Raw genomic sequence first — 10,587 nt, 5'->3', positions numbered from 1 at the left:
GTTTCTTTTATTACTTTGTCTTTTCTTTCACTTTTCTACTTGATTGGATTTTTAGGATGACTTTTGCGGGATTGGAATTCTACAAGAATGAATGGTGAATGGAAGGTGTTCGTGGCACAAACTATATTTTGTTCGATTCTAATCGAAATTTGAGGTAAAAAGGGTAAGAATTTTAGAGAGGTAAGATAGGAAATCCATGTTTTAAAAGTTGGAGGAATTTGATACTTAGTGAATTTTTTGTGGTGAGCACATGAATTTTCAACTTTGAGGTCTTTGAAAATAATTTTAGCTACTGCCTATGTTGTTCCTCATCACCATCATGATTCATGTGCGCACCCAAATAGGCAGTAAGTATCAAAAATATGAGAAAAAGGAAGATTTGGAGACGCACAGGGGTGTGCGGCCGCACACGAGGCTTGTGCGGGCGCACACAAGTTTTGTGAGGCCGCACATAGCTGGACGTGCAATATATCTTCCTCCTCCTCCTTCTTCCCTTCATTTCATCACTTCCCCTTATCTTCCTCACGCATAACCCTCCTCCAAACCCTCTTGTGCGCACCTCTAACCCCCTTATTCACCATCAAAAATCTCTCAAATCCTCACTAAAATCACTCCATTTTCACTCAAAATCACTCACAAACCTTCCTACACTCAAAATTCCTCACAAATTGACCCAAATTTCACTCACTCTCTCTCCTACTCTTGTTGGCCGAAAATTGGGGCTTTTGTAAGGAGTCGATATTGCTTGCTCTAAGTTGGTTAATCTTGCTTCTTTTATGGTATGATTCTTAATCCTTGCTTTAATTTTTCCAAATATATCATAATTTTTCATAGATTGAAAAATTGTATGAGCATGAATAGTGTAGTATTGGTTTTGTGATTTTTGATGCTTGATCTTGATATTAGTTGTGATTTGGTGATGTTTATTGATTGATTTTGCATAACATTGTATTGTTTGTTGATTTTGTAGTGATTCTCATCATTTTTGGTTGATATCTTGTGAGTTGGATTTTTGGAATATGGGTAGTATGTTGTGATTGTTGGTATTGGTCTTGTGGTTTTTCTTGAATTGTTGAAAGGAGTTTTTCTTGGATTTTTGGTGTTGTTGATTGGTTTGGAATTGGTTTTGATTGAAAGGAAGTGTGAAATTGGAGTTTGGTGATTTTGGTAGTAAGAGGTGAATTTGGGTGTGGTATTCTTGGTTCATTGATTTTGCTCATTGTTCATTGTTGGTGACCTTTCTCAAACTCTCAAACATGTCTAAATACTTCAAGAAACTCACCAAGAAAAGAAAAACCGATGTTAGCATCGATGAGCCTCGCCCAAGTACCTCCTCAAGGCCGAGTACATCTTCTAGGCCAATTACTTCCAACCCCTCTTCCTTTCAAACACGACCTCCAACCTCTCTAACCAAAAAGAAAAATTTCACCGACAAACAAAAGACCTTCTACCAACAGTTGAAGGAAGAGAGAACCCTCAAACAAACCCGCCATTATTTCCAACCCGACATGGTAAAATTGGGGATTGATGATGATGTGCGGTCGTTGCTCTTAAACCTTCGGTTGGGTTCTTTCATCACCGATGCCTATCGCACCTATAAGGAGCCTACATTGGAATTCTTGGCTACCTTGGAGCTTGTACCCGTAGGAGGGGTATATCGTGTGCGATTCCAATTGTTCAACCATATCTTCGATCATTCTTTGGAAGAGTTCAACGGGGCATTGGACTTTGATCCCCATGGGGATATTTTGAACGTTGAACCCTATATCTTCCCGGAGTACGATCACAACTCATGGTAGGAAGACATCTCGGGTGGTAACGAGTTTATCACCAACAGGGCTAAGATTTCATCGGTGTACCAACCTTGCCTTAGGGTTGTGCATCGTCTTTTTGGCTATGTGGTGTTCCCTAAACAAGAGTTGGGGAAATTGAGCAAGATGGAGCTCAAGGTCTTGTGGTTGTCTACCCGCCCGGAGTATGTGGGCCGGTTGAACCTGGGGTATATCTTTGCCCAATATTGTGTGGACCGTCGTGGCCGGAGTTCGGGAGATATCCCATGCGGGGGCATGGTGACTAGGCTCTTGACTCTAGGATATGAAATGAACTTTGTACATTGGACTTGTCTTTTGCATGATTTTCTTCCTAGGTTGTAAAGGTATGCACGGTTTGAGACTATGTTCGGTTGACTCTAGGATAGGTGTATGCTAGGGTAGTTGGTTTGAACTAGGAGGATCATGAAGCCGGATTCTACTTTTTTGTGGCATGTTGGTAGTTGCTCCCTATAGTCAATTTGACACCATTAGTGAGTTTTTGCCACATCCTTGTGAGGTTACTTGTTTTTCAATCCTTCAACATTTCTTGTATGAGCGGCGTGGATCCTTGACTATGCAAACCTAATCTAATAAAGCTTGATGTATGATTCTCAAACCCGAGACCGAACTATCTAGGAAGGACAAAGGCACATTTTTCGGGGTGGTGTTTTTCATTTTTGATATATTTTGTTATTTTCTTTATTTTTGGGTTTACATTTGCCTTCTTGCAACCATTTGAGCCTTATCCCTTCTTTTCCAGCCACATCTTTAGTTATTCGACTTTTTGTTTCATTTTCTACTTTTCTTGGTTTTTGTGAAGCAAATTGATCATTTGCGGTGGAGTTTGTGGTGAATGAAGTTGGAATTTTGGTTTTTATGTATGCAAGTTTGTGATATCAATTTCTTTGTGAATACGGGCAAATATTTGAGAAAAAGTCGTCCTACTTCATAACAGGCATGGACTAATAAAGTTGCATATAGAAAGAGCCGTCCGATTTAAGTAAAAGGCAAGGACATTGTAAATTATAAAAAAAAAAAACAAAAAAAAAAATTGAAAAAGTGAAAAATTAAAAACTATTTTGATGTATTCTTTTCTCCTTCTAAGCATTGAGGATAATGCTTCATTTTAGCTTGGGGGAGAAGCGTGTACGCTTTTTGTATATATTTTTGTGAGTATAGCTTCAAGTAAGCTTGGGGGTGTTGTTTTTGTTTGGTAATTTCTTGATTGTGGTGTTAAGGATCGATCACCCTTTTGCTTCACTTTTTAGGAAAATCACCAAATTTTAAATTTTAGCCTACCTTCACCCTTTATGCCTTACGTTACAACCTTTGGAAAAGACCTTTCGACCTAGATAGTTGAGTCACTATTCGGGGAAGGGCATCATGGGTCATTGCCTAAGGAAAGGGGATGCATAGTCAAGATTGTCGAGTAGCCTAAAAATAATTCTTTTTCCGGTTCCTTCGAGGAATCATTAGGACACTCACTAAGGGGAGATTTGAGACTAGTGGGGAGAACGCGGTAAGATTGTTTGGGATGAACGTGGATTGTGATGACTAGTTCCTATGCCTAGCATACCCTATGTTTCAATCAACCTTAGATATCTTGAAAAGTGCATACCTTAACTACTTGAGAAAGATTGTCATTCATTTGCATTATAGTCTTTATGTTAGTTCATTTCGCAAAGGTTTGTTTTCATTTTATTTTCCTTCCTTTTTATGGTTTGCCTCATTGATGTTTGGTGGAGAGTTATGGGTCAAACTCTTAGGATACCCTTACGAGAACTCACTCGTCCTCATAGGCGACTTTGGGGTTTAAAGGGCTTGTTGTAGCTAAAAGCCGTGATTCCTACGACAGTGAGTCTTAGTGTATATTCTTATCTTGAGTCTTTTTCTTTTTCTTTTTCAAATAAAATTTTCATCCTTTATCTTTCTTCCTTTGTTTTGCTCGAGGACGAGCAAAAGTTTAGCTTGGGGGAATTTGATGAGTGACATTTATGGCACTCATTTGGTCCCTTTTTGGATGAATTTTATTTCATTTTATTACTCTTTTCTTTAGTTTTCCTTAGTTTTATTCTAGTTTTCTTCATTTTATGCTTTTTGTAGTTAGTTTATCTATTTTATGCATTTTCTAGTTTACTTGTTATTTTTCTCTTTTACTTGCTTTTTATCATTTGTTTGTAGGTGGTGATTGATTGTCCAATAATTCCCGAGCTTCCTCTCTATGATCTTTCATTGTTTTCATGCCTAAAGATTGTGCAAGAAGTTTCAAGTCTAAGGTGGATCCAAGGGGCATGCTTCAAGGCCTTGTATATGCCTTTCTCATGGCTTATACTCTTCAAGAAATTCAAGAAAGTTTCTGCCTACCTTGTCCTCCATCATCATCATCTAGGATGTGTGCACCACTTGAGCTAGGACAAAGAGAAGAAGGGGGAAAGACCCAGCTAGGTGCGGGCGCACCCAGGGAGTGTGCAGCCGCACATTGGTCGGGTGCGGCCGCACACCTGGTGAGTGCGGGCGCACCAATCTGGGTGTGTTCCCGTGCGCGCCACTCTCTCTCCTCCAAGCGCCAGTACCGACGTGGGTCTATTTTTGGGTTTCAATACCGACCTCCTCTTTGTATATATAGTTATTTCTTTCTATTTTTGATAGGAGTTTTTTTGAGAGATTGGATTTCATATATTTAGTTTCTGATTAGAATTTTGGAGAGAGAAACTCAAGGATTGAAGAGAGAGAAACTCATGGTTTTTGGTGATTGTTCAAGAATTCTTCATTGTAATTGATCTTTAGATCAAAGTTTTGTAAGGATCTTCTTCTTGATTTCAATACAAGTTTGATTCTAGTTGATTTCATTTGTTTTCCATGTGGTTGTTGATTGATTGAAGTTTGTTTGATGATTGATTGAAGTTTTATTGATTTTTTGATTGATTGTTGATTTGATCTTTGATTTCAATTATGTTGATGATGAAATTGATGATTAGTGTAGTTTTGATCTTGATTTCCATGGCTAGTGAGTAGTTTTCTAGCTAGGGAAATGGTGAAGCATGTTTGAGTGATGGATTAGAGTAATTTGGGGATAATTGATGGAGTTGATGATATGATTAAATTTGGTTGATAATTCATGTGCATGTGTGTGATTGATTGAAGTTTGGCCATCTTTGATTATTGCACTAGATTGCATTGTGAGCTTGCTATGATACGGACCATTGATTAGTAACTTGCAATTTCACGATTGAGGTGCTTTGTGACGTTCCCTAGGTAGTGTTTAGCGTAGTTGACGCTAGTTAGACCTCTAGGTGAACTAACTTGGTATGCTATTTTGGATACATGATTGATCTTCCTTCATATCACTTGACTTAGTCGGTTTAACCTCCCAAATTACCATTTTCCAGAACAATTACATGTGGATCCATTGCCCTAGTGTCTTTTAGATTGATTTCATACAAGTTCTTGCATCATTTAGCTCTAGCTTTAGTTTCCTTCATAAACCCCTTTATTTGACTTCGGAATAGCTTGACTTAGGCATTGTGCATTCGACCTCCATTCCCTTGGGTTCGACCTTGACTTACCACTACACTTAATAGGGGTTTGTTGAGTTACAAATTTTGTTTGATTGGGTGGGGTGGTAGCCCAACGACCTACCGTTCTTCATCGCATCACGTGGTTGCCTTAAATGATCCGTGAACGGTTTACAAGTTCCTTAAAAACTTGTTGGCAGCTCTCTACTTTCCTTGTCCCTAATCGTATATGTCAATTCTCACTTACTATGAGTGCCAAGTATACTCATAACATGCTTTACGTATGTGCGCTTTGAACGACGACTACAGGAAGCAATGGTTTTACCTCGTCTTGGCTAATGATCGGAATTTTAATAAGAACATGAACATCTTTAATTCTTCGCCTATTCAGCTCGGACGGGGGGATCACCGACCGAACTGCCTTCCCATCCGTCCGGACCATGCCCATCAACTAGACTATTTCATGGTTAAGAAGGTGTACCGAGGGGGCTGGCAAGTGTCCATTATTCCCTAGTGGATTACCTTAGCCGACTAGATTAGGGATCCAGTACTCATGTCGTCATTCGACCTACTCCGGAACTATGACCCAGGTGGACTTTTCGTGTCATGCCCATTCAAATGTTTTTAATCTTGAAATAAAATCTAACACTTTGCTCTTCTATTTTACAGAACAAGCCATGTCCCAGCTCGAACGCAAACAGAAGGGAGAGGTGGACATGAATGAGTTCAACCTGGAGCGCTACAGGCTCATGAGGAAAGAATACAAAGCGACTAAAGGGGTACGAACATACTTCTACTTCATCCCTTCAATTAATTATTTTTTTTTTTATCTTTGCGTCCGATATGCTATATTTTTGAAGGAGATCCTTCTCATTTTTGTTTGGACGATTCTGGTTTCCTCAATCCTGGCCGACTACATATGCTAAGTGTGACCTTTCCTTTCACTTCTACTCGGACATGGCAGAGTAACTTCAGATGGCCAAGCTAATCTTGATGGAGGGGTGGTTCATTACTTCTTTACTTATCTAACAAGTCTAACTTTTACTTGGTTTTATATTTTTAGTCAGCTACCCCGAAGCAAGTGAAGAAGCGGTTTGCCGCTTCAAAGGATGAGGGGTCGTCCAAGTCTCGTAAAATCTATACGTCCAAGACCCCCTCAGGGGCGTAGGCGAACAAGGCAAGGTCACGGGTTGCCAAGGAGCAACCTAAATGAGGAGAACCCCAGCTAAAACATATTGGAGCTTCCAAGACCTCGGAGGCACTCGACAGAAGTGGCCCGAGAAGAGACCGTCCGAAAGGACGAATAGGGAAAGTCATCCTTGAACCAAACCGCCGGTGATAAATCGACTCCGCATGTCGAGTATTTGGGGACTCGGCTAATGGGTTCCCTAACTAAAGGACAATTGTCTCTGTCCAAAGCGGACAAACAACAACCTATGTCTACTCCTACTCAAGAGAGGCATTCACAAGCACCCCCCTTGATTCAGAAGGTATTTGTATAGCCCTTTCATGTGAATTTCTAGAGTTTGCTTTTATTTCCAATTTTTTGACTTGTGCTTTTTTCGCAGATATTTCCGAGGAAATGGACGTTCGACTCCCTAGATCTGCACTGACAGGGGCCGAGGGTAAGGCTATCTAGGAGGCCATGCTGAAGGTCGTCCCGGCTGAGACATAGGATAAGTTTTGTGGTACCCATGATGGACATCTCAGACCAATGATCAATAACTTCGTCGAGGTATCAAAATTTATTTCAAACTTCGACGCTTAACTTTTTTTCTGATTCTTTCTTATACTAACTGGTTTCTATTCGTTCCCAGCTCCTTATTAGGCTCTTCACCTTCCAAGACTGGCATCCGCAGCAGAGGCGCGAGATCCAGGTCGCCTAGGATGACATTCGGCGGTTGCAGGTCGAGAACACTAGCCTGTTAGCCTTAGGGAAGATTCGGCACGAGACCGCTCTCAATGCCTTACCTAAGAAGGCAACCAAGCAGACTAAGGATATTGTCAAATTGGGCGATGTCCTTAAGAGTGAGTGGCTGTCAAACGAGACACTTTCCTAGGAGAGAGATGAGGCAATCTCCCAAGAGGCTTCTTAGAAGGATGCGGACAGGGCATCTGATAAGCTCAAGGCTCATGAAAGATCAAGAGTTCTAGTGCCTCATGAAAGAACAGCTCAAGGCTCCAAAGAAAATCTCCGCCGCGGAAGTGGTTAAGATTGAGCAGTCGGTCATCACCTGAATCAAAAATCGCTTTGACGAGGCCTTTTTCATGATGGTGGACGTCAGTGAGATCGGCTAATGCCTGGAGCGCTTCACTAGGCGGCATGATTTCGTCACTAAGAAGGACGAATGTCAGGCTGTTGGGCTGTCGGTCTTTCCCTTTGTCGAAACTCTCGCTCAAAGTGAGTCAGATGAATCGGCCGGGGAGGAAAATGAGGAAGAGTTGGCCGACGGTGAGAGCTAGCCAAGAAGGATGTGGCCGTTGGAAATTTAGCCGATGGCAACGAGGCGGCCATCTGATGTGAGGAGCTCTCCCCTTCTGCGGCTGTTTTAAGCTTTTCGTCTTCTTCTTTTACTTTCTGTTTTTGTTTAACAATTTTTTATTTTCTGCCGCCTATTTGACCGGTCTTGTATGCCGCTTGTTTGAAAGGTTTTAATTTATGCAAGCTTTTTCAGCTTTTCTTACTTAGCATTTTTTTTAGCAATTTTTGTGCTTTATGCTTTTTCGTACAAATACTACTAGGTGTATGCCCCTTTATTCGGTGTTCGCCTAGTCCATATTTCAAAAGGTTTAATTACCTTAGTAGTCTTCATACCTTTAAGGGTATGGCGGCTAGTAAGTTAATCAAATCATAATAATGATTGCCCTTGGACTAGGTGAATGCGGAATTAACATTAGATATAAAGCCACTTGATAAGTTGTCATACAACTATAAAAAATAAATTCCTAACAAATCCAACTAACAATGTAGTAGGGTAAGTAGGGTCGAATCCACAAGGAGATGGTATTCAAGCTGACTTCTATGGATTTGGAGAAACTAAACTATGTCACGAAATTAGGATAGAATAATAGTGTAGATTGAAATAGAAATAAAAATAATAAAAAGACCTAGGGTTATGGTTCACCATGTTTATAGCTCTAAATCTATCAAATATCAATAACAATTCAATCAATCAATTATCTAGAGCAATTACTAAGCCTACGGTCAGGTCTTAACGCTCTCAATTCAACATTTGTAGTTTAATCGCTAACATAATCAGAATTGCTAATTGTAGGTAAGCCTCTAAAAGTAAGATCTTTTGATTTAAACTCTTATTAACAATAATTAATCAAACAATTGATCCAAGTCGCAAGATTAATAATAAAACACTATATATCAATTAGAGAAATCAATAACCAAAATATTAAAATTATCAATCAAGATTCATCATATAAACATGGATTCCCAAACCCTAGAAATAAACTACTCTAGCATGAAATAAATAATTAAAACCAAATCTAAGTAATAAAACACAATTAAAAGCAAGAAATAGAAATAAAAATACTTTAATGAATTAAAATAATAAACCCAAGAATCATCCATGGAAGTATCCATGAAGATGCCATGAGAAACAAGGGTTAGAGAGAAAACTGCAACGAGCGTAAAATAATAACCCTTGAGTATTTATATTATCTTAAAACTAATCTAAAAATAAATAAATAAAATAAATAAATAAAATAAAATCAGAAAAATAGAAATTACAAAAATCATATAACGATTGGTCCTCCATTTAAAGGAGTCTTAGTCGAAGAAGGTTATTGCAACGACCAAAAACCAAGGCTCAAAGACAAGCCTACTGCTGGGCGCGGAAACCAGAGGCCGTTGGTTATCCATCGGGCCAAGCAGAAGCTGCTTGTGGCCTTTGAGTGTTGAGCTGCGGGCGCTGGTCGTAACTGGTTCGCAGGGTCGTCTTTCAGGGGCTATATCTTGAGTTCCAAGAAGTGTATAGGGACATATGACTTATCGTTGAAAAGCTCTTCAAGTCTAGTTTCTAACGTAATTTAAATCACTTTAATCCGATCTATAGAATTCAAGTTATGATCAAACGAGTGACTAAAGATCTGTTTTGACACTTTGCAAACCATCGTTTTCCTTCGTTTCCAACTCAAATTCATCTCCCGAAGGTGCATATAATGACTCTTGTGGATGCTACATTCATTCCATATGCCTATAAATATCGACATATGCTTCCACAAACACATATATTTTATTGAGCAACCTCCATTTGTCGACCTTTCATCCTTTCATTGTCCCATTCATCCAAAACCACCCCAAAAGCGTTCAAATAGTTATGAAAACTACCCAAAACATCAAAAAAACACAAACGAAGTGTAATAGAGCACAAAACGGACAACTTATGCATTTGCAACCTAAAAAGCGTCTAAAAGACCTCAAAAAAAAAACTATAAAACTAGCATAAACGTGCCTATTAAACCTATATAAATGTGATTCATCGAATTCGCCCAAGCTAAACTGTTGCTTGTCCCAAGCAACACTAAACTCAAGATAGAGAAACATGACAAATAAGACTTTTAGGAAACTAGAATAAGACCAATCCGACTCTCGAGAAAACAATCAAACCAAAGTTATTAAGACCAAAATCTAGCTCGGATACAAATAGAACCACTTAACATCATGATCCACAATTGAAACCAAACTTGGAAACAAACAATTTCCCAATTAAGCTAGTCTTCGCTGCACCCCTTGTAGAATATAAATATTTGATGCAACAAAGGGTAACTTAACGATAGCAAGAAATAACATTTACTCAATCATAAAACAGAATTGCCGAGCAAAAGGACTTTATAAGCTTGTAATGGGGCTAAGGTTAAGAGGTAGGATAATATTCAGAAAAATGTGAGAAAAAAAGGCAACTTGGGGAGCAATAACATAAAAAATGATAGGAATGGTGTCCTTTGAACAAGTGTATATTCTGGTAGAGGGTTCGAAATTATTAGAAAGCTAATTATTCAGTAAGGTCAAGTGATTGAAATGCCTAGGTGGAGGCTGCTTCCGATCAGTAATATTAATGTATAATTAATATTACAGCTTAATCTTGACTGAACCCTTCGGGTCACACCCAAGCAACTAACGATCCGACACGACGAATTAATTCGGAAGGAATTAATGAGTCGCTCGAGTAATTAATATTTAGACGTCGGAATTCGAGCTTGGAGCGTCAATACCGAGCGTCGTAAGTCGAGTTGAATTAATTAAAGAC

Source organism: Chenopodium album, chromosome 13, assembly GCF_948465745.1.
Source record: "Chenopodium album chromosome 13, dcCheAlbu1.1, whole genome shotgun sequence".
NCBI lineage: Eukaryota > Viridiplantae > Streptophyta > Magnoliopsida > Caryophyllales > Amaranthaceae > Chenopodium > Chenopodium album.
Note: the sequence above shows the minus strand (reverse complement) of the source record.